Source organism: Pagrus pagrus (assembly GCF_965226575.1).
Source record: "Pagrus pagrus genome assembly, chromosome: 7".
NCBI classification, from domain to species: Eukaryota; Metazoa; Chordata; class Actinopteri; order Spariformes; family Sparidae; genus Pagrus; species Pagrus pagrus.
Genome location: NC_140191.1, coordinates 2,137,846 through 2,158,410, shown reverse-complemented (window position 1 = coordinate 2,158,410; position 20,565 = coordinate 2,137,846). Strand labels below are relative to the sequence as shown.

Here is a 20,565-nt window from a genome sequence, read left to right as displayed (position 1 = left end):
CAGTGTGTCTCCGGCACAAAACGTTTGAACTCGACTGGAGCTGCAACAAATGATCATTTCCATGTTGATTAATCAGCCGGTTATATTCCTGATTAACTGTTCAGTCTGTTAAACGTCACAAACTGGTGAAAAATCACAGTCGTTTCTCCGCAAACCCCCAAGGTGACAGTCTTTAAACGTCTTGTCCAGAAGCCAAAGACATCAGTTTACTGTCAGATGTGGTGACGGAAGAAGCAGCTGGATCTCTTAACTCTTAACTCGTCATCAGAGTAGTTACTGATCAGTTTCCTGTGTGTTAACTAATAGATTGGATCGTTAACGGTCTCAGCCGAAGTCACAGTTAAAGTCAGAGACGTGGAAAGCAGAAGACGGTCTCTGTGTTTTCTCTGTAATGTAGTTTAGTAATTTAAGATACTTTATTTGAGTATTTCCAAAATTCTACATAGTTTTACTTTGTACAAAAAGTAAAAAAAATCCCAAACTGTAACTTGAACTGCAGTAATTTTACACTGTTGTACTCTTTGGTTACAGATACGCTCACAACTCAGCTAATTACAGTTTAATTATGGAGGTAATGCATCTGAACTCTAAGTTATATTGTTGTTTAGTCGTCGTGATTAAGCCGAAGTTGTAGTTACAGTTTTATTCATAATTCAAGTTAATTCTCACCACTTACAGCCTGTAATCTCCTAAAGCTGCTCATTAAATCCTGCGTCATGAACCCAGAACATTTTTCACATAACATTCAAACATATGAGCTGGATTTGGATTTGATTTGGAGAAAACTCAGGCCTGAGCAGAGGGAACTGGATGGAGCAGGAGGAGGAGGAGGAGGAGGAGGAGGAGGAGGTGGTGGTGAGGAGGAGGAGGAGGTGGTGGTGGAGGGGGTTTAACCGCCAAGCCCTGCAGAAATGGCCTGATGGGTGCTAATGAACTTGGGATGTGGCACCACAATGCTGAGCGCCCCCTGGTCCACCTCGGTGCCCGGGTTCCCATGCAGCCGACGGGATAAGAGAGAGGGATGATGGGGGGAGGAGGAGGAGGAGGAGGAGGAGAGGTGAGAGGGGTGAGGAGGAGGAGGAGGAGGTGGGGGGGGGAGGCTGGATGGTGCACCCAGCCTATTGTGCCCGGTCCTTAGCCCATTAGCCACCACCAACCACTCCGCTTTCCCAAGAGCAGCTCGAGGCCTGCCCGCCTGCCTGCCCGCCTGGACTCGGTAACCAGGCATCGGCGAGGGCGCGAGGAGGGGAGGAGAGAAACAGTAGCCGTATTTAGAGTTTGATCTCCAGGAAAGCGTCCAAAATTTGGAGAGAAAGAAAAAGGAGAGCCCGGGACATTGGTAGGCTGAGAGAACCCCCCGACAACAAACCGGGGGCTGACAAAGTTGTCTCTTTGGCAGTCGCGCCTCCTATTGAAGCAGTAATTTATTCAAAGGAGATTTTTATCCCCGCGATCTGATTATTATGATAATCAAGTGACCCAGACCCCCTTTCTTGGCTCTTGTCTGCGGGCTCCGGGCTCGGCGGTGACAGTAAAAGCTGATTTGCACGGTCTTCACCCCCCTGGTCACATTCCTGGACTCCTCTGTATCAAAGACGCGCACAATGAGAATAGTGGATGTGCGCACTTGATCCAGGCGCATGAGCGGAGGCCGCAGTCTCCGCCGGGGGCTTTGTGTCAAACGAATACTAGTAGCCAGACAAGATTACACGAAACTTTTTTATAATCCCACATGGGCCAAAAACAAAAAAAAAAAAAAAAAAAACGTGGCTCAAAACGACACACTTGATGAGTGATGGAGCTACAACAGAGGACGCTGCGTGTGTGGAGGCGCCAATTTATGCGTAATTAGGAGAATTAATGATGAATGTGACCATCAGATGTGATGCTGTGTGTGTGTGTGTGTGTGTGTGTGTGTGTGTGAGGGTGGATGTTAATGTTTCTCATATTTCTCTTTGTCTCAAATATGAACAACGTGAATTCAGATGAGAGTTTCAGGCTGAACTTGAGCCTCCATCCGCGCGTCTCCACCACCAGCGTCTGCTTTCATATTTTCAGAGGGTGGAGACAAAAAAAACAGACCTGCATCGTGTCATAAAGGGGAGGGCCTTGGTGGCGGTATATGTTTTTAGAGCAGGCATGTTTTAAGTTCATATTGCATCTGAGGCGAGGAATGGCGAGCGCGAGGGACGGCTCGGGCAGGAGGAGGAGGAGGGGGGGAGGAGGCGAGATCCACCTCCGCGGGAAATAATGGGGATGATAATAAAACAGGGGGAAAACCCGTCCGAGGGAAGCTGAATGGATGGAGCCACGGAGACGTCACGGCCAGCCGCAGCCATGAAGACTGAGCGGTCCAGCCTCCGGCAGCTCAGTTGGTCTCCATCTCCCCAGCTGCTCGCTTCTCGGCTGCGGAGAGAAGCGGACACGGCGGCGGCGGCGGCGACTCGCAGACGACGGCGTGAGTATACCAAGTATAAGCTGTGTTTTTCTTCCAAGGGGGTGAGGAGAAGGCAGGTGCGGAGTGTCGGCTTTCAAAAAGACGGAGGAAAACGCGTTTGCATCCGTCGGAGCAGGATGCGTGTGTGTGTGTAGTCTGGATGTGGCGGCAGCAGCAGCGAATATGGGCGATGGGTGTCTGAGCAGCAGGTCTCCAGCTCTGAATCTGATAGATTCTCTTATTTCTGTGTGTTTTCTCTGTGTGAGGAGGTGATGGTTCATTCAGAGCGGCCGCTGTGTGAGGAGCGATGCGAGCTGGAGACGCTGCTCAGCACCACATCTGCACGTTTTGTCTTTTTTTAAAACATTTTTTAAATGTTCTATTTTTCAAACTGCATCAGAAGCTTTAAAGATAGAAACATCCTTATTAATTAATGTCTCACATGGAGTGTGTGTGCGTGCGTGTGTGTGTGTGTGAGTGTGATGGAGGCCAGGCGCAGTGAAAGGTCACATGCAGAAACAAACCTGCACTCTGCTTTAAATGATGAGACACATCAACTTGTAATGAGTCTTTGGGCTTTTGGCTGCTCTGAAGGGAGAACTCAGCCTCAATGACGCATTGTGTACAGGCTTCATATGCGCCATTCACAGGGAGCCACAAAGGCCAAAAGGCGCTTCCAGCCCTGATTTCACTCCTCTTACACACCTCCAGGCACTTAGCAGGGTCACTCCTCCACCTCTGCTCGCTGTGGAGGCAGAGTCAGGCAACATATGGCACCAAAAAAAAAAGCCCGTCCGACACGACACGATCAGAGTCCGGGGGACAAAAAGAGGGAACCTTTTCTTTTCTCTCTCTTCTTTTTTTCTCTCTCTCCCCCCAAATTAAGCCCTCGCAGGACTCTGTGTGGCCATGTGGCTCAGATATGAGGATTACCAGCAGACAGGCCTGCAATGCATGCGTAATAAGACAAAGTGGTGGCGTTCACACCCATAGCTGGCGGATAAAGGGGGATCACAAGGCCAAATATCCAGTCCAACACGTGTGCCTCCGAGTACGAGGCCTGTGCCGAGAACACGTGTGCGCCCCCCGGACTCACCGGGGGGAGAGAGAGAGAGACTGTGGCTGTGGAGCTCCGAGAGCGAGAAATTAAAAAAAAAAAAAAAAAAAAAAAGATGTGGGATTATGCAACGTTTCACATGATGAACATTAGAGTATTAATGTGTGTGTGCACGCAGGGGTCAGTGCGTGAGTAGAGGCAGAGTGTGAATCGTTTAGAAAAATCATGTTGTTGATTTTTATAAATTTAAGGTTTGAACAATTCTCTGTTTTTATTTATTAAATTAATTTAGAAATTATTGAAGTAGTTGCACCACACACACACACACACACACACACTCACTACACACACACACACTACACACACACACACACACACAACTTTATCTCCTTACGTGTGTGTAGTGTGTGTGTGTGTGTGTGTAGCACTGCAGTGTATTTTGGAGTAATAATTCTGCGTCAGTTTCCTTCATGTTCAAACAGACGACACGTTTTGCTTTATGTCAGAATGACAACAGCAGGAATGTGAGCGAGCTGCTGGAGCATCACACACGACTGGAGTCTGCACCTTTTCACGCCCATCGCCGCCGTCTTTAAAAAAAGAAAAAGAAAACATTTTTCATTATGGCAGCAGAGCGCAGTTTGCTGATTGTCTTTACCGTCTGATCGAAGGCTGCAGAGTGTAAAATGGGGTAATTCGGCTCCTCCTGTGCTGTAGAGTCCATTTGAAGAATAAAATGATCGTCTCTTTTTTCCAGGGATCCCTGGAGAGACATTCAGCGGCCTCACAACACGTGGCTTACTGTAGGTAATATTGGCTACCAGCTCTCACTGTCACATCACACACAGGCTTCCGTAGTCAGGCTGGACAATTGGGATACTTTAAGGGGAATAATATATTTTATACGTTAAGGAATAATAACAGCAGGATACATGACTGTCGACACTCAGAGGTACACAGTGAAGTTATACATATAAATGTAGTTTTTAGGTGTTTATTATATTTAAGAAGATTGTTTCTAAAGCGCAAAAATGTTCAATATTTAAACATGATTAAAACACAATGGCATGGCAAAAAAATACAACATTATTTTCTAAAATTCAGACAATATCAGGATGTTCAGCTGCCGCTGCTCCATCACACACAGGACAGTTGGAAAGTTATTAAAGGGATTTCTGCAAATCGTAATTTTCAGTTAAACTGCTCCACACGGTACAGTGTGCCAGTGAACACTGTGTGCGTGTGTGCGTGTGTGTGTGAGAGACACAGACCCAGCAGGCCTACACTGTCACCTCAGTGTGTCACTTTCATTCTGGTATTTTCAGAATCACACAAATCCACTTTTAAATATCGCGTTGACGTGTGCGTAAAGTTCTTTCTGTCGTGCGTAAAACTCGTGCGTAATTTCCTTTGTTGCCTCAAAATTCAGCATTTAATCTGAGAAATTCCACCTCAGTCTTAAAATGGCGCAACGTGAAATGATTTCACCACGTGGTTTTTAATCAGATGATAACCAGTGAGACTTTATAATATGAATCAATTTCTCGCTAATCAGCGCTGCACCTTCGCATAAATTATTTCCAATTAGAGGCGCCGGATTTGTTGACGTCATGCCCGCCTTGGCCAATGGCACAGCCTGGTGAGGTGTGTTTAAACAGTGGAGAGAAAGAACCTGATGTGTGTTTTAAATGTATTTTTTTGGGGAGTTTATCAAAGAAAGAAGTGTGTGACAAACTTTTCCTCAACAGAGACTCTTTAAAATCTCCAGTTCTCGAGTGAAATGCATCATGAAAGGCGATTAAACCCTGAAGACAAATATTGAAATTGTATCAATTTATTAGAATTATATAAGAGCAGCACAGTCACGAACATGAGCCAGTGTTAATGAAGGGACTATTAATGTTAATGGGGAAATAAGTGCAATCTGCGTATAATTATCTTTCTCTTTATCCAGCTAGAAAATACAATGTGATGTAAAAAACGAGTCATAAAGCTCACAGCATATCTGCAGCTGGTACAACATGGAACTTCATATTGTTTCATTCTTCTCCTGCAAAATAATATCTGATGAATTACTGATTAGTTCAAACACCAAAGTGATAAACATTTTTCTTTTTCTTCCAGTTTTTTAAAAAATGAATTAAATTGCATTGATTTTTTAAAGTGTTGTAGCTCGTTATAGCAGTTAAACACTGTAAAATGTGATGATAAAAATAATAATGAATTGTGACGATTATATATTTACACAATATTTATTAGAACATGAAAATATTTTGTCTTTTGCAAGAAAAATAAATAATCTGAACTACATCTACATCAGACGGAGCTCTTTGTGAAGTAAAGACGTTTATATCTCTTACATTTATGACTACAGCTGTGTGTGTGTGTGTGTGTTTAATATCTGAGATGTCTGTGATCGAAACATGTGAAAGTTTACACATTAGATGTGTGTGTGTGCATGTGTGCGTGTGTGTGTGTGTGTGTGTGTGTGTGATCCAGTGCAGCAGCAGCACACTGAGAGCTGAGGCATGTTTCCAGCTCTTAAAGGGCCTCGCTTTGTCCTTGTGGACTGAAACAAAGCACCTTGACGAAGATCCGTGTTACGCTGACAGACTTCTGAGCGGCAACAAAGCACCTTTTTTTTTAAAAAAAAAAAAAAAAAAACCAGCTGACATAGATTTGGACAGTAGAAGAAGAAAACCAGCTGTTTGTTGGAACCTGCAGGGAGAACAATGCAAGTGGGGTTTTTGTTGTTTTTTGCTAACAGGGACGTAGCCAACTCTGCTAACGCCTGCATGTTGCCTGTCAGGTCGTGTAGTGAGTGTTCAGGTTTGGGTGTGTGTGTGTGTGTGTGTGTGTGTGTGTGTGTGTGTGTGTGTGAGATGGAGGCCGAGAATATTCTGTGCCTCGCCCTCCTCTGTCACTCTCTCTCTCTCTCTCTCTCTCTCTCTCTCAGTATCTCTCCATCTCTCTCGCTCACTCTGCTTTCAGTCAGGAGAGCTTTACTTGGCGGTGGCGTTGGTGGGGGGAGGAGCCTGCCACAACGGGGATCTGGGCACACAGAGCAGCTTTAATTAGAAGGGGCCTTGTGCCATGTGCCACCTCGGCATGTGAGAGGAGTGTGTGTGTGTGTGTGTGTGTGTGTGTGTGTGTGTGTGTGAGCTGCAGCATTGTCTCTACTCGTTAATGTGAACGCGTGTTTCGTGTGTGTTCAGTTTTATTTTTGCCTGGTTTTGTGGACACACAGTGTTTGGCTGTGAGAGGATGTGTCTTCTACACGTGCTCTGTTAAGTCTGAGTGGGTGAATTTCGTTTTATACATCACCGTTAGTGAACATGCGAGGATTATTTTATTCTTTACGTAGTGTATGTATGTCTTAAAACCCCTCTATCTTCGCTTTGACTCCAACCTTGAGCGCCCGCCGCCTGCTTGGGCATCAGATAATGTAAATGAAGACAAACCAGTTTCTTTTGTAGTCAAACAGCCAGGATCTTTTAATTTAAAAATGCATTTGGGCCGTGGTGGGGGGTGGCGTTTGAAGCCATCACCCTCCTATGGAGCCAGTCAGCGGGTAAGGCGGATGCACCATAGGGATGGGCGCTGGGCCGGAGAAGGGAAGGTTGGCGCGATAGCCGGTTTGGACTGGTTCGACAACTTGTGTACATTTTTTCTCTCTTTTTTTTTTTTTTTTTAATGGGTGCCTCTCACTGATTGTTTGACTTTGGGGAGTTTTTGATATGGAGGCATTACTCGCAGGGCCAATCAAAGCTTTCGGTGCACAAAGGGAGGCTTCTGATTGGTCGAGGCGGTTCGAGGCGGGGTGAGGGGCCACTCGGTGACGTCACAAAATGAAGGGTCAGGCATTTAAGGGCCGCTGTAGGTTGAGCGAGGAAAAAAAAGGCCCCAAGCCAGAAGAGTAACGTCTTTGTTCGGAGTTGGCCGTCGATCTTTTTCCGGATTTTTCCAGACTAATTTCTCACATTAATTCTTTAATAAGTTAGTCTGCAATCATTTCAATCATGTAAAATCAAAGAGATGGAGACACGTGCTAATGTTTTTTATTAACAACTCTCTTCCTCTGCTTGTAGGTCAGAGCTCGGCCCATGTTACTTCGCCTGCGGCTTGAGAGGATGGGTAGCCTTAGGGGTTGGTTGTTATCTTTGGTTATCTAGCTGTATGAGTGATGTACATTCTTCATAAAGCTAGATAACCGAAAGTAACAAGAATCCCATTACGCTCCTGAAAAGGCATCAAGACCCCAAACGCGACCACGCTCCAGAAGAAAAAAGACAAAGTCTACTGCAAGAAGTGCAACAAGAACAGAAGAAAATGGACGACATTTAAAAAAAGGAGATGCAGCTAAAAGGTAGGGTGGATGGTTTTATGTGTGAGTGCATGTTGGTGAGATTCACCAAACTTTACTGTGGGGCTCTGTCTTCATGTCCTGTTTCTATTCATCAGCATTTAGGAGCACAGAATACCTTTTGGTAGGCATGTAGAAATAAATGGGACATCGGCCGTACATATTCCCCACAGCTCCCTGCAGCCAGTGGCAGTGATCCATAGCAGTACGGTTGGTGCAACAGGATCACTTTTAATCTAATAAGCCCCATGATCCTTGTGTGTGGGGCTGCATGCAGGGGCTTAACCATAGTATCACATGGCCCGGGAGTGACGGGCTCGCTGAAAAAAGACCCACACTGATTCACCAAAGCTGCTGGACTTTGACAAGTCGTTTAACAAGTCGCTGTTAGCTAATCAGTCCGCTAGCCAGTTTGGTCAATGCTCCATTCACACTTGGCTCCGTGAGTTTCAGCTTTGCTGCTTGAATCTTTTGGCATCAAGAGGAACACGCAATAAGAAAAGAATGTGGGCCTTTTTTCTATCATAGGAGCTGCATACGGTGCTATGAATTATACATATGTTCTGACTTGGATGGGATTGTGTGAGTTAAGAATGCTCCCTCCGAGTTAATCCGGACTGCCAACTCCCCGCCGGCACCTAAGAGAACAGACAAGAATTTGTTTGAGGCCAATTTTGTTAAGTTAGCCGTTGTTGATTTTTTTTCCTCCTTCCCACCTACTCCTTTCTCCCCTTTTGCATTGAAAAGATGTTTGATTTGGGGTCCTGGCCGTTTGTTTGATTTGACGTGACAGTTGGCTTGGTTGTGAATGGGCCGTGGCAAAGCCTCCATTGCATGAGGTGCTACCATGTGGAAAGGCCTGATGGGATCTCGCTGAATGCTGCTGTGTGTGCGTGCAGGGCTTGGAAGGGGGGAGTGGTCCAGGGGCAATCAAGCAGAAAGTGCCCCCAGTGACGAGATCCAGGAGAACAATCTCGGCCTGAAGGTTCTTTGGCCAGGCTCATGGTGAGGAGTAATTGGTCAATCAGATCTTCAACCTCAAGGCCTGTGATGGCTGATTGAAGGTGTGATTTCTTTTCTGCCCATCAAAGCTAGAGGGTCGCTCCCGCTGAGAGAGGCCACTAAGGATTGTTCCCAAGGTCTCACGGCTTTGGAGCTACCGGGCTAGCGGTGAACTCCTGTTGTAATACATATTCCACATGGCGCTTTGCTGCCTCAACATGGCTCAGCTGAAATGTCGCCCTCGAGTTTGGATATATTCAGCTTGACATGGTACAAACTCTAAACACTCGTGCGAGGCCGAGTTGAAATCCCTAAAAAAAGCTTGTGTGGCAACCTCACCTCACAATGTCAATCTCTTCAAGCCCTGCAGTTGTGCCCTGCCTGCCTGCCTGCCTGCCTGCCTGCCTGCCTGCCTGCTGCATTGCAGGTGCTGAGTGTGACATTTGAGCTCTGGGCTCAGCTAGCAAGAGAGAGGAACGAGGGCCTTGACGTGAAGTGACAGCCGGAGATGTCACCTTCTTTGATGGCAAAGTAGTACCTGGTTCCTTCTCTATTGTGCTGCTACCGATGTGTTTGCATCACAGTGTAGACGTACGAGCGTGCCGTAGTTTTGATCTGTTGTTGTGAGCCGTAGATTAACGACGTTGCATGTGCTTTTATATCAGTGCAGGATACACATTTTTAACATTTAAGAGGCAGATTTGGAGCAACGTAAGGATGTGTCGTCTCCTTTTGCTTCCTTTTTGTGTCAGTTACAGTGTTCGGGCTAAATGGGAACTGAAGTCTTGGACAGATTGTGTTTATACCCTAAGCAGTGCCCGGGGAGACGCATGTCATGGTGCAAATGCTTTGTGCTTGGCTCTGTGTGTGGCACAGTTATATCGCTAACGCTTCACACTGGGGACCCGAGACTACAGAGTGTCTTAGCTTCTGCCTGCCTGAAAATGGCACAGAAATGGGAGAGTTCCTTAAAAAATCACCTTAGGGCCTTTGCTCCCTCTCTGTTCCCGTGTCCCATGGCAGTGTCTGAAATAGAAAAAGAGCGCAGAGAGAAAGGGTGGAGGAGGAAAGACGAGGAGGAGGAGGAGGAGGACGGTGGAGGAGGAGGGTGGTGGGTTTGTCTTAGCTTTCATGCACTAGGCAAGCAGATTTAGACTCCAAGTGTCAAATAGAAAAACAGCCATTGTGGTCGGGTCCTACTTGCCCCCCCACCAGTAGACTTTACAGTCAATAGAGCTAGTCCACTTGTCACTGAGGGACAATGCGCCCCTTTGCCTCCCTTTCACCCCTGCCGGGTCCGAGCAGCCAGACAGTTTTCTGAATAAGACCCAGTGATTCTTGCCCCCTTTTCTCTGCCTCTCTTTCTCTTGAGGGAACACACCAACAGGGTTTGGAAAATGGCTTCGCTGTTGGGCCGGAGCAGAAGGCCAGACTCTGTTATTTTCTACAACATCGGCATTCCCTCCAACCCCCCATGCGCTCACACAGAAATGAATGTATCTTAGGCAGTTGCAGAAGTCAGTGGGCCTCCCCAGACAAAGGAGATTAAGTTTGGCAACTTAGCAGTAACAGGTGTACTTTGACTGTGCTCGGACCACACGGGGGGTTGACTGCTGTCGTCTGACCCGTTGCTCTGTTTGCCTCTGTGTTGGTTTTGAGTTGAGTGGAGATAAAGATGAAAATTTGCTTTGTGTTTCTCAGACGACAAGAACGCTTCAGACCCTTGTCAACTTAGAAGTTTTCAGTCGAGTGTGTTTGGCCGAGCTGTCGAGCGCTGGCCTCTTATCATTTTCCCGGCGTTTGAAAATGTAGCTCAGTTTTGCAACATTTCTTCACTGATTTGCCAAGTTTCCTCCAAAGGGATTCTTGCAGATATCTTTAGATCTCGAGCTGTGCTCACCCAAGGGAGCGAGTTAAGGGTAAACAATGCGGGCACACAGAGGAAGAAAGAAAATATCAGAGGGAGTGCGGCACAGCGCTGATGCATGAATACATTTTCACATTTAGAGCTGAGACAGTGATGTTTTAAGAGGGGAAATATCTTTCAAAGAGAATGAGCGAAGCCTTTTCTACCCACACCTTCAGTATTTTCAACCACAATAAATCGAGCCATTCAGCAGCAGTATAAACAGAGACGCTCTCAGAGCCAGAGCAAAACAGTGCATGCATTTGTTTGTTTCAGTCGTTAATAAAGCTTTTACCGAGAGCCTCGGTCCTCAGAAAAAAGCCCATTCTGGTGAAATGACTTGGCAAAGCATCCGATGGAGAGTCTGTTCAGACTGAAGCTGCTCCCGCTGCCATTGTCTCGCTCTCTCTCACACACCTACGAGTCCAGAGTAAGCACACAATTTCATTGTTGCGTGAGCTGTTAATATCAGAGGCTTCACAATAGAGCCCATTCGCCATATTTGCATAAGGCACTTTTCCAACAAGGACCCAGAGAGGGCTTGAAAGCTGGCCCACTCCAGTGCCAATGGCAAAAAAATGTCAAGTGCCAATTAGGAGAGGTTTGCCACCATTCAGCAGTACCCCACCCCTGTAGTCCTTCCCCTCCCTGCTCACCCACCCCAACTCTCTCACACTCCAAGTCACCCCTGTTTTTACCACCTTATTCCAATTTCAGTCGTAGCCTTCCCCTACTGACACCCAGAGACAAAAGCTGGCTCCCTCCTCTGCCGGCTAATGGAGGATCCTTTCTGCCGGGCTCAGAGTATTAGCAAAATCAGACAGCGTGCTCTGTTCACCGATTAGTCAGCTTTCTTTGTTGATTTCTTTGAATAGAAGGGGTTCACGAACTGTGCAGCTAAACCTGAGAGATATAGACTCCACCTGCTGAATATTGAACCTAGCAAGCTGGCTACATTGTACTGGTTTTGGTGTGAGACTTGCAGGTTTGCTCGGGCAGGTGTGAGTAATTAAGGGGAAGGATTTTGGTGAAGACAGACGCTGATTTCAAGCAATTAAAAAAATCGCCTCTTTCATCTGATATCCACAGTGGTCGGTCTGCGTTCGTACTAATAGCATTTAGCCACCTAATGACTTGCTTTAAGCTGTCCTGCTTATTATTTTTGCACTGATGCACGCACAAATACAGAGCATCCTATTATGAGAATGGCTGCAGTCAGAGCAGAGCAGCACAGGCTTTGACTGAGCTGTGGAGGCTAACAGAAACGCTACAGTCGGATTTACCAGAGCTAAATTCAAGTTAGCTTAACTGGTGAATGTCAACAGTGCCGAACAGCTGTTTACAGTTGTACCAGTGCTGAAAAAATGCCGCATTATTTCCACTAATGCTTAACTGCAGCTGTCAGATGCAAAGTACGTGGTGACAGGACTGTAGAGCATCATCAGCGTCCTTGAATTTAACTAACGCAGTGTTTACATTAAGGAGAGCGTTTGCTACAAAAGGCATCGACATCAAAACATGAAGGGAAGAAAAACACCTGGTGTTCTCTAAACCTGACGAGGGATGCAGCAAATTAAATTTAAAAAAATTAAGTCGCAGCGACAATAAAAGAAGGTAATCGTGTTTGTCCAATTGGGCTACTGTTGTTTTTCCACAGAGCATTTACCTAACTTACCGCCTCCTGCCACTCAAAAGGATTTTTCTCTTGTCCCCTTTTTCTCTTTCATTCTTTCATTCAATCTCTGTGTCGAGTTTTTTTTTTTTTTTTCTTCTTTCCCACCCTTGATTCTCAGATGGTTGGATCTGATTTGCATGCATTTGCATAATGAAAGTCATTTGCATGCTCAGGGGCAGACTGTACCATGAGAACAGACATGAAAAGGTGTGTGTGTGTGTGTGTGTGTGTGTGTGTGTGTGTGTGTGTGTGTGTGTGTGTGTGTGTGTGTGTGTGCGCGCGTGTATACATGCATTCGTGTGTGTGTGGCGTGGCTTGTGTTTCGTCTGCAGCCGTGGTCTATACATGTGCGTTTTGATGGATAAATCACATTCTTAAAATTTTTCCCTCTTGCCCTCTGATTTCCCTTCTCGTTCTCTGTGCAGGCTTCCACCAGCAGCACCACACCACTGAAGGAAAGCTGGCAAAAGGAGACTGAAAAACAGAGAAGAAGGAGGAGGAGGGGTTGCTGTTGATTCTGCCCTCCCTCTCTCCTCGCCCTCCTCTGCATCGCCTCTTCCCTCCTCCTCCTCCTCCTCCTCCTCCCTTCCTCCTCCGCTCCATCCTCAGCAGACTGCCCCTTTTTCCTGTACAGCGAGACGCAGCCCGCGCCACCATCTTAGAGTAACGCTGGCATGAAATGGAAGTGGGAAGACCAGTCAGTGCAGGTAAAAACACCAAACCCCACTGCGCCCGCCATTGCTGCATCTTTCCACCGGCGCCATCCCCGACCCCTCCATCCCTCTCTTCTTCTTCTTCCACCTCCCCGTGCCCCCTCGCTCCTCCTCCTCTCCAGCGGGCGATAGCCACCGTTTTTTTAATCACCTCGGATATTTTTGTTAATTGCACGATTCACAAGATGCACCGATGGGTGGAGGGGGGTGGGGGGGTGAGTCGATGTGGGCGGGGTGTGTTTTGTATGTGTGTTCACATTAAATCACTCTGCTCTCAATGCCTCTCTCAGGAGGCTTTCAGTGGGCATCTGTCCTCTGAAGCGCCATGTTTTCTTTTCCCGTTTGGGAATTCTCGTGCCATCCTCACATGCGTACCCCGACATGGCGGCGGCTGCCATTTTGGAGATACGATGCGAGCCGATGCCTCTGTATTGTCCAGAAAGGCACAATTCCACAACTCCATGTAGTCGAGCACCCCGAGGATGTGGTCACAGGCATAAAGTGTTTTTTGAATAATGCTTTTTTAAGATCACTATTATTCAGATTATTCTAAAAAAAAAAATCTCTTATTTTTTCCTCAACTCACTTAAATGAGTTCAGAAGAAATGTCAAGGTGGGCACATCTGTCGAGTGGAGAGTGATGATATCAATGAACCACTATTCACATTCTCATACAGGGACACTGCAGCAGATAACAAAACACCAACACAAAGCAGCCGAGAGACGGACGGACAGAGAGAGAGAGAAATAATAGAGAGGAGATGGTGAAGAAGTGAGAAAGCGGGACCTCGATAGGCGAGTCTCAGCTCTGGAAAGCCTCTCTTTGTGCGAGTGGCCAGTGTTGGAGGGCAGTCGGTGCTCAGACAAGTCGAGTATTGTTCTCCCTGAGCGAGCTCGTTATGGTGCAGCATTATTCTGAGCGGGGAGCTCCCAACTTTGAAAACCGCTTAAACTAAAACACCAATTAGCATCGGCTGGGCTTGATTAAGTAAGGCAGCCGGTAAACAATACGCGCCATTGTCCTCGCCACAGAGAGACCTCCTTTTGTTTGTGTCTGTGGTGTGGAGGTCAGAGAGACAAAGCTAATGCTAACTTACAGTAGGGTGCTAACAGGGAGGCTGCTGGTACCCCCCCCCCCCCCTTGGGTCAAGGTGAGGGAAGAAAAAGAGACTGTTGCTGAACACCGGGAAGCATCTCGCCATCAAAAGGTCCGGGGGAAAACCAAAAAATCAAAACCTTTAAAGACGTTTCACCTCAAACTTTCGCCTCCAAACTCAACACTGATCTCCAATACTTGATGAGTGATACCAGCTCTTAAATTAGGTCATGCTAAGCTTTTAGCTTCATTTAAATTTTTGACGATGCGGTCTTTAAAAGCGGAGGCGTCGCTTGGCTTTCCCTGAGAAGTGCTGTGGTAACTGTGTCAAACCCAAAGCGCACTAATCACGGCCAGGCCTCCATAAACAGGTGGTAGATTGAGCAAAGGGGGCCGGGGCTGTTCTCAATTTACTGTGTAAATTATGCAGAGCCCAAAACAATGCAAACAGTAGACAGTGGAGTGGCTGGCGTTGGCTAATGAGATGATGAGAAGCCTGGGAGGGCTGGGAGCTGGTCGAGGTGAGGGGGTGGGCACGGCCGGCAGCTTGTGTCTGGATCTGTGTGTGTGTGTGTGTGTGTGTGTGTGTGTGTGTGTGTGTGTGTGTGTGTGTGTGTGTGTGAGAGAGAGAGGGTCTAGAGGAGCTTTGGCAGCAGAGCAGACACTGTCCCGTCTGCACTAACCCCATCATCAGCACCCCTCCTGCCCAGACTGAGTGCTGCAGAAGGAGGGGAGGGTTAGCAGGCAGCTGGGGCACCCTGCCCCCATTGCTCCAGAGAGAGCACCAGCCTTGGGAACCTCTGTGGCAGGGGTCCCCCCCCAACACTGGCACGTAGGGGCCCCCCAAAAGTCTGGCTGCAACCCCCCATTACCACCATCCCCTCCTCCCTCTTGTCTCCCACCCCACCCACCCTAATGTGAGGCTGGGGGCCTGGGAAGGACTTCAAGTTCATGGCCAGACCTCCTATTGAGCTGACAGCCTGACTGTTTGCTCAATTCGGCTCCCTATTCAGAGTGGAGGGGGGGGGGGAGTGTTGAGAAAGAGCTGGAGGATGGGGGAGGCGGAGGGGGTGGTGGTGTTGCTAGATGGGACACCGTAGCACTGTGATAGCTATTCATTCAGCGAGGGGGAGACGAGTAAAGAGCGAGGGAGAGAGTGAAGAGGGGACGGGGGGTTCGAGTCGGGGTGCATAAATAAAAAGTGAGGAATCCAGGCTCAAAGTTTGCTTTGAGCGGTGTGCGCCTCTCTCACACTCTTTTAGACTCTTAATTACCGGCGCCTTCCACTTTTCTCTCTCCCTTTCTCTAACTACACTCCCCCCACCTCCTCCTCCTCCTCCTCCTCCTCCTCCTCATCCCCATCACACACACACACACTCATGAACACACACACACACAAAATCGCAATCATTCTCATCATCCCCTCTATCCCCTGGTTTTATTAGGCCACATGCTGGGGCTGTAAATTTACCATTAACAAGCTTATTCACTGTAGTCCTCTCAACAAAACAAGACCATGATGCCAATAACTCAAAGCGACACCAATACCCGAAACTGCCTTTTATACCACCACCCTCCGCCGTCAGCCACTCCCTCCCTCCCTCCCCCCACTTCCTCCCCTATAGCCGAGTGCACCGGGCGTACTGCTGCATGCCAGGTCTAACGTGATGCTCGCTAATAGCTCAGGCGATGCTAATTAGCACGATGGTTGTTGATTTCTGCCGCTAAGCTGCGCGGCTGCATTATCGGTTCACTCTGCACTCGCTGACCCACTGTAATATTTTAAGTTGCTTGTCTGAGCTGCAACAAAAATGAAAAAAAGGGGGTTTGATAGCCCTTCTGAAGTCCAACTCAGCCTAGCTTAGGGTGCGTCACATGCTTCCTCTTTGTATTAGCAGCTCGTAGCGTACCAGGCTCCTGCTAAGGCCCTTTCAACTTCAGCCCCTTCAATCCCTTCAGCTGGTACACGGAGCTGCGCTCACCTTGGTCAGATTTAGGACACACAAGAAAAGAAAGTTATTTTTCATGTGTAAAGAACAACGAGGACAAGCCTTTCTTTTGATTCCCCTAAATTGGCATTCACAGTCCGTTGTCTCAAATAATTGTTTTGACATTCACATGATCGGCCCCGCTGCGTGTTGAAGCTGTATCTTAATGTCATCTTTTCTCTGCGCAGGTTGTCGGTGCAGGGGGGGGGATCCAGAACGGGCCGGCAGCGGAGGGACAGCAGGACTCGTGCTGCAGAGGCTGTTAGTCAGGACTAAACATGGACGACCACGCACGTGACTCAGTGGCGTTTCCTGCCAAGACTTTGGAGCATCGCCGCACTTCGACGCTGCAGCGTCACGACAGTCGAGCTGGACTCATTGTGAGCACCGTGTGGTGTTTTCATCAGAGCAAACATCACGGTGGACTGTCGCACACTCAGACAGAAGATCAGCAGCTTGAGGTGTCGACGAGCTGGTCCTAAATTGTGACTCTTGTTTTCATATTTTTAAGGGTTTGGCACTCTGTTTTGTATTTTTTTCTTTCTTATATATTTGCTAGGGCTGGGAGATACGGACTTAAAACAATATTGTAATCTTTTTAGACTATATCGCAGTATACGAAACGTATCTTGACATTTTGAAATCTCCAGAATTAGTTCTTCATGTGCGCAAATACTTTGAAATGTACATTGCAACCACAGCTGTAGAGATGACTGTTAGTGCTTTCACTAAATATTAAAACAATGAGATTTTTGAAGAATAAGAACAAGTAGAAGAAGAATAAACACTTTCCTGTCACGCAGCCTTTAAAACCAGGAAAAGACAACACTATCATGATGTAACGGTATAATATTCATATATTTCCCAGCCCTAATATTTTGCCTATAAAACAATATATCTTAGACATGAAGCAGCGTAATGCGTCTTCAACTAACATAGGTGGTATTTGACGAGTCGTAGCCCACGTTTAGTTCGGATTTCTTGTTTCGTTATAGTTGCTAGGACTCAAAAGACACGAGAATGTGACGACCCACGGCAGCAGTGAAGAATACTGCACTGCGATTGGACAGCTCCATGTGTCGGCTGACACAATGGCGAAGGAGTGAGCTGTCGTCTTTATACTCTATGCAACTGTTTTATCTTTGTTTTGTTCTTTTTTTTTTGAACCCAGCTTCTTTTCATTCTTGATTTTTTTATTTTTTTTTATCTTTGGGCTACCAGTTTATAGACATTCCTTCAGACGTGATCAAGAGAAATGGCTTTTTTTCTGGAGGGACGCCTCAAACTCCCCGTCTGTTAATATACTGACACACAGATTACAGTCAGAGTGTGTGACAGATGACAGAATGCAGCTCAGTTTCAGATGTATTGAGTCTCATATTTTTGCAGTCTTTGATTCGCAGCCACCGAAAAAACCTCAGCCTGAGTAAACGTGGACTCGCACGTTTTAATATTCCTGATGGCGGGAGTGTGTTTGATCAGCAGGGAAGTGGCGGGCGCAGGGGGCTCGTGGCTGCGTGTACACACAACACGCCGCACTATTAAAACCTTTTTCCCAGCGGGCTTTGAGCCGTTTGGTCGGCAGCAGTCACCTGCTCGGCTGTAATGATACATCTTTGGGTGAGACATGACAAATACATTGGCTTCAAACACTGCCTTAATTTCCTGTCCTTGACATTAACACACACTCTCTCACCCACACACACACACACACACACATCCAAATGCAATAAAGCGAGTACTATCGCAGCCTAATTCATTCTATATTAATTTTCGGGAAGTGGCAAATTTTTTATTACGATTGATAATCTATGCAAATCTTTTAAATATTACTTTAAACAATCTATGTCTATGCAGTGCTTTTGCAATTGATTCAAGGGAGACTATCTTGGCCTAATTTAGAAAATGTATTCTTTTGATAATCATGCACATCCCAGTGCTCAAGACAATTACTTATCTGCCTGGATAAGCTTGAAATTATGTTTTTAATCTTTAGCACAAAAAAAGAGAGTCACTCTTCTGATATCAGTCCAGAGGCATGAAACCCGTGAATTGTGGTCTAAAATAATTAAATCGCTCGCGTTAAATCTCTTTTTTTTTTCTTCCTTAAATGCAGATCAAACATATCTATTCAGCTATGCCTTTTTCGTGCAGCGTATTGTTTTATATAAGCAGCAGCAGCAATGTTTGTGTTATGCAATCTAATGGCTGTGATTGAGTGTTCACCACATGTGCCTTTTGTATGGAAAACTGTTGGAATAGTAATAAAGGTTTACATTGAAAACAATGGAAAAAATGGCTCTTGTGCTGCTTTCTGTCGATTTTGATCTGCAGGATCATCTAGAGGTGGTTGTGCTCTCAGCAGCCACGTGTGCTGCTGGAGGGTCCTTGAGCAAATCACTGAGCTGGATTCATCAGTAGCGATGTAGGTATCTGTCGATCAAGGGAAACAGTGGACGTAGAAACACATGAATCTAAATATACCCAACAGCTGGCAGCTTTCCTTAAATGTTGTCACTTTTGTCACAGCCGTCACGTCTGCAGAGAAATCAACTGCAATTCACTTCCAACACAATGTTACAGCCAAAATGAAAAGATTATGAAGATTCCCCTGAGATCCAAACCATTTTCAAAACACCATCAGGGATGTGGGTTTATTTTTCTGTAGTGTTTGGCATCAAGACAGTCGAGCTCCGTCCTCCTTTAACGTAAAAGTAATCAGAGCGAAGAGGCTCTCTGTGGTAACCAGTGAGAAAACCCTGACCTCGTCGTTGTCGTGTAGACGAGCAGGAAGCTCACATGCATCCACACACATGCCGTTAACGTGCTGTTTTAGTAAAACAAAGACACAGCGGCGCTCTCCTCCTGGACTGTGCTGTGCAGAAACACTTCCCCGGCGTGATTTGCTGTCGGGCGCCACATATGGCAAATGCGCCAACACCGACATATGGGCCCCTCACAATTGATTAGCATTGTCATGTAAAAGAGGGTAATCCCACTGTAAAACAAATGAAATGTAACCCTTTACAGTACAGGTTGATCACGCTGCTCTTTTCATTCATTCTCCTCTTTTATGGAGTCTCGTGTAATTCAATGAAAGAGGTTTTTTAACGCAGCTCCGACGAACCCCCTTGGGTGTCTGCATCCTCGGCGCATATAGCAGCAAGAGGCTTTACAAGCCGCTCTCCTCTTGTTTACAGCTGCGCTGCGCGTTGAAATGAGCCGTAGTACACATAAACAGCAGCTCCATGCAAATATTACAGTGCCCTTATTAACCAGGGCAGCCTGCAATTACATTATGTCCCTGGCGTTAACATCCAGAGAGCGAGCGCCGCTCCTCTGTGACAACTCCCCTCGCCCTCAGTGTTTCTTGGCGGCGTTATGGCCCTCATAATCTGATTCACAGTTTTTGTCATGCTGCCAAGAGGCAAGCTGCATTAGCCAAGCACTATAGGCCTTAATGAACTGAGTGTCAATGTTAAGCACACTAGAGCGAGCTGGAGTGACGGCGTACAACCAGGCTGTCATTTGCAGCCATGTTGGATCACAGTCTAAGTTATAGCTGTTTGCGCTCAAACGTTTGTCAGGTCTCTGAGACAAAAAAAAGAAAAACCTCCACTCTTCATCACGCTCGATGTGTTTTAGCCTCCGAGAGGACGGAGAGCGTTGAGTGTGAGGAGCGTCAGGGTGTGGCCTCCGCTTGACATAAAGCACAAAATGGCTGTTCGCTACATCCCATCTTGAGACCGAGGGGGGGAACAGATTTCAAGATGGCGCCGCGGTGACATTAATGTTTTTTTTTTTTGGATCCGTTTAGATCATTAAAAAAAAAAAAAAAAAAGTAAAAGGCCGCACTTCCAGCTTAACGATTTGATAGACAAGTACACAAGGGCTGGTGGCAGGAGGGCGTCCGAAAGTGGGAAATGGCGGGTTTTGGTGCACGTCCAAGGTCCAGGAACTCGGGTGCTGCTCCTTTCACAAGTTCCTCAGAATCGTCATTGGTATGCAGGAATGCGCCCCTAGCAGGCCAGTCTGTGTGATTTTGGAGGGAAACGTGTTTGCAACCGGTCGCTAGGACAGAGGATGTGTGTGTGTGTGTGTGTGTGTGTCTTTGGATCCGACCGTGGTCAGTGCCAAGAAAAAAGTGGGCGTCCGTCCAGATCTGTCCACCTTTGTGAGCCGCCTCCCAGCGGTGCTGCCCGGCAGTTCTGTTCAGTGAGCAAAGACAAAATGGCTTCAGATGCTTTGAAGGGTACGTCGTCCTGTGAAACGCTCCAATTATAATAAATATAAATGATGAATAAAGAGGTGTGTGTGTGTGTGTGTGT

The 20,565-nt window shown here is 46.8% G+C and overlaps 1 long non-coding RNA gene across 1 annotated transcript; it reads left to right on the top strand.

The window, feature by feature from the left end:
* Positions 1–2,217: 2,217 nt before the first annotated feature.
* Positions 2,218–18,533, top strand: LOC311260032. The gene is made up of 4 exons (XR_014622964.1): positions 2,218–2,458; positions 7,583–7,860; positions 12,866–13,147; positions 16,426–18,533. It is a non-coding gene; the product is annotated as an uncharacterized lncRNA (long non-coding RNA).
* Positions 18,534–20,565: the final 2,032 nt, after the last annotated feature.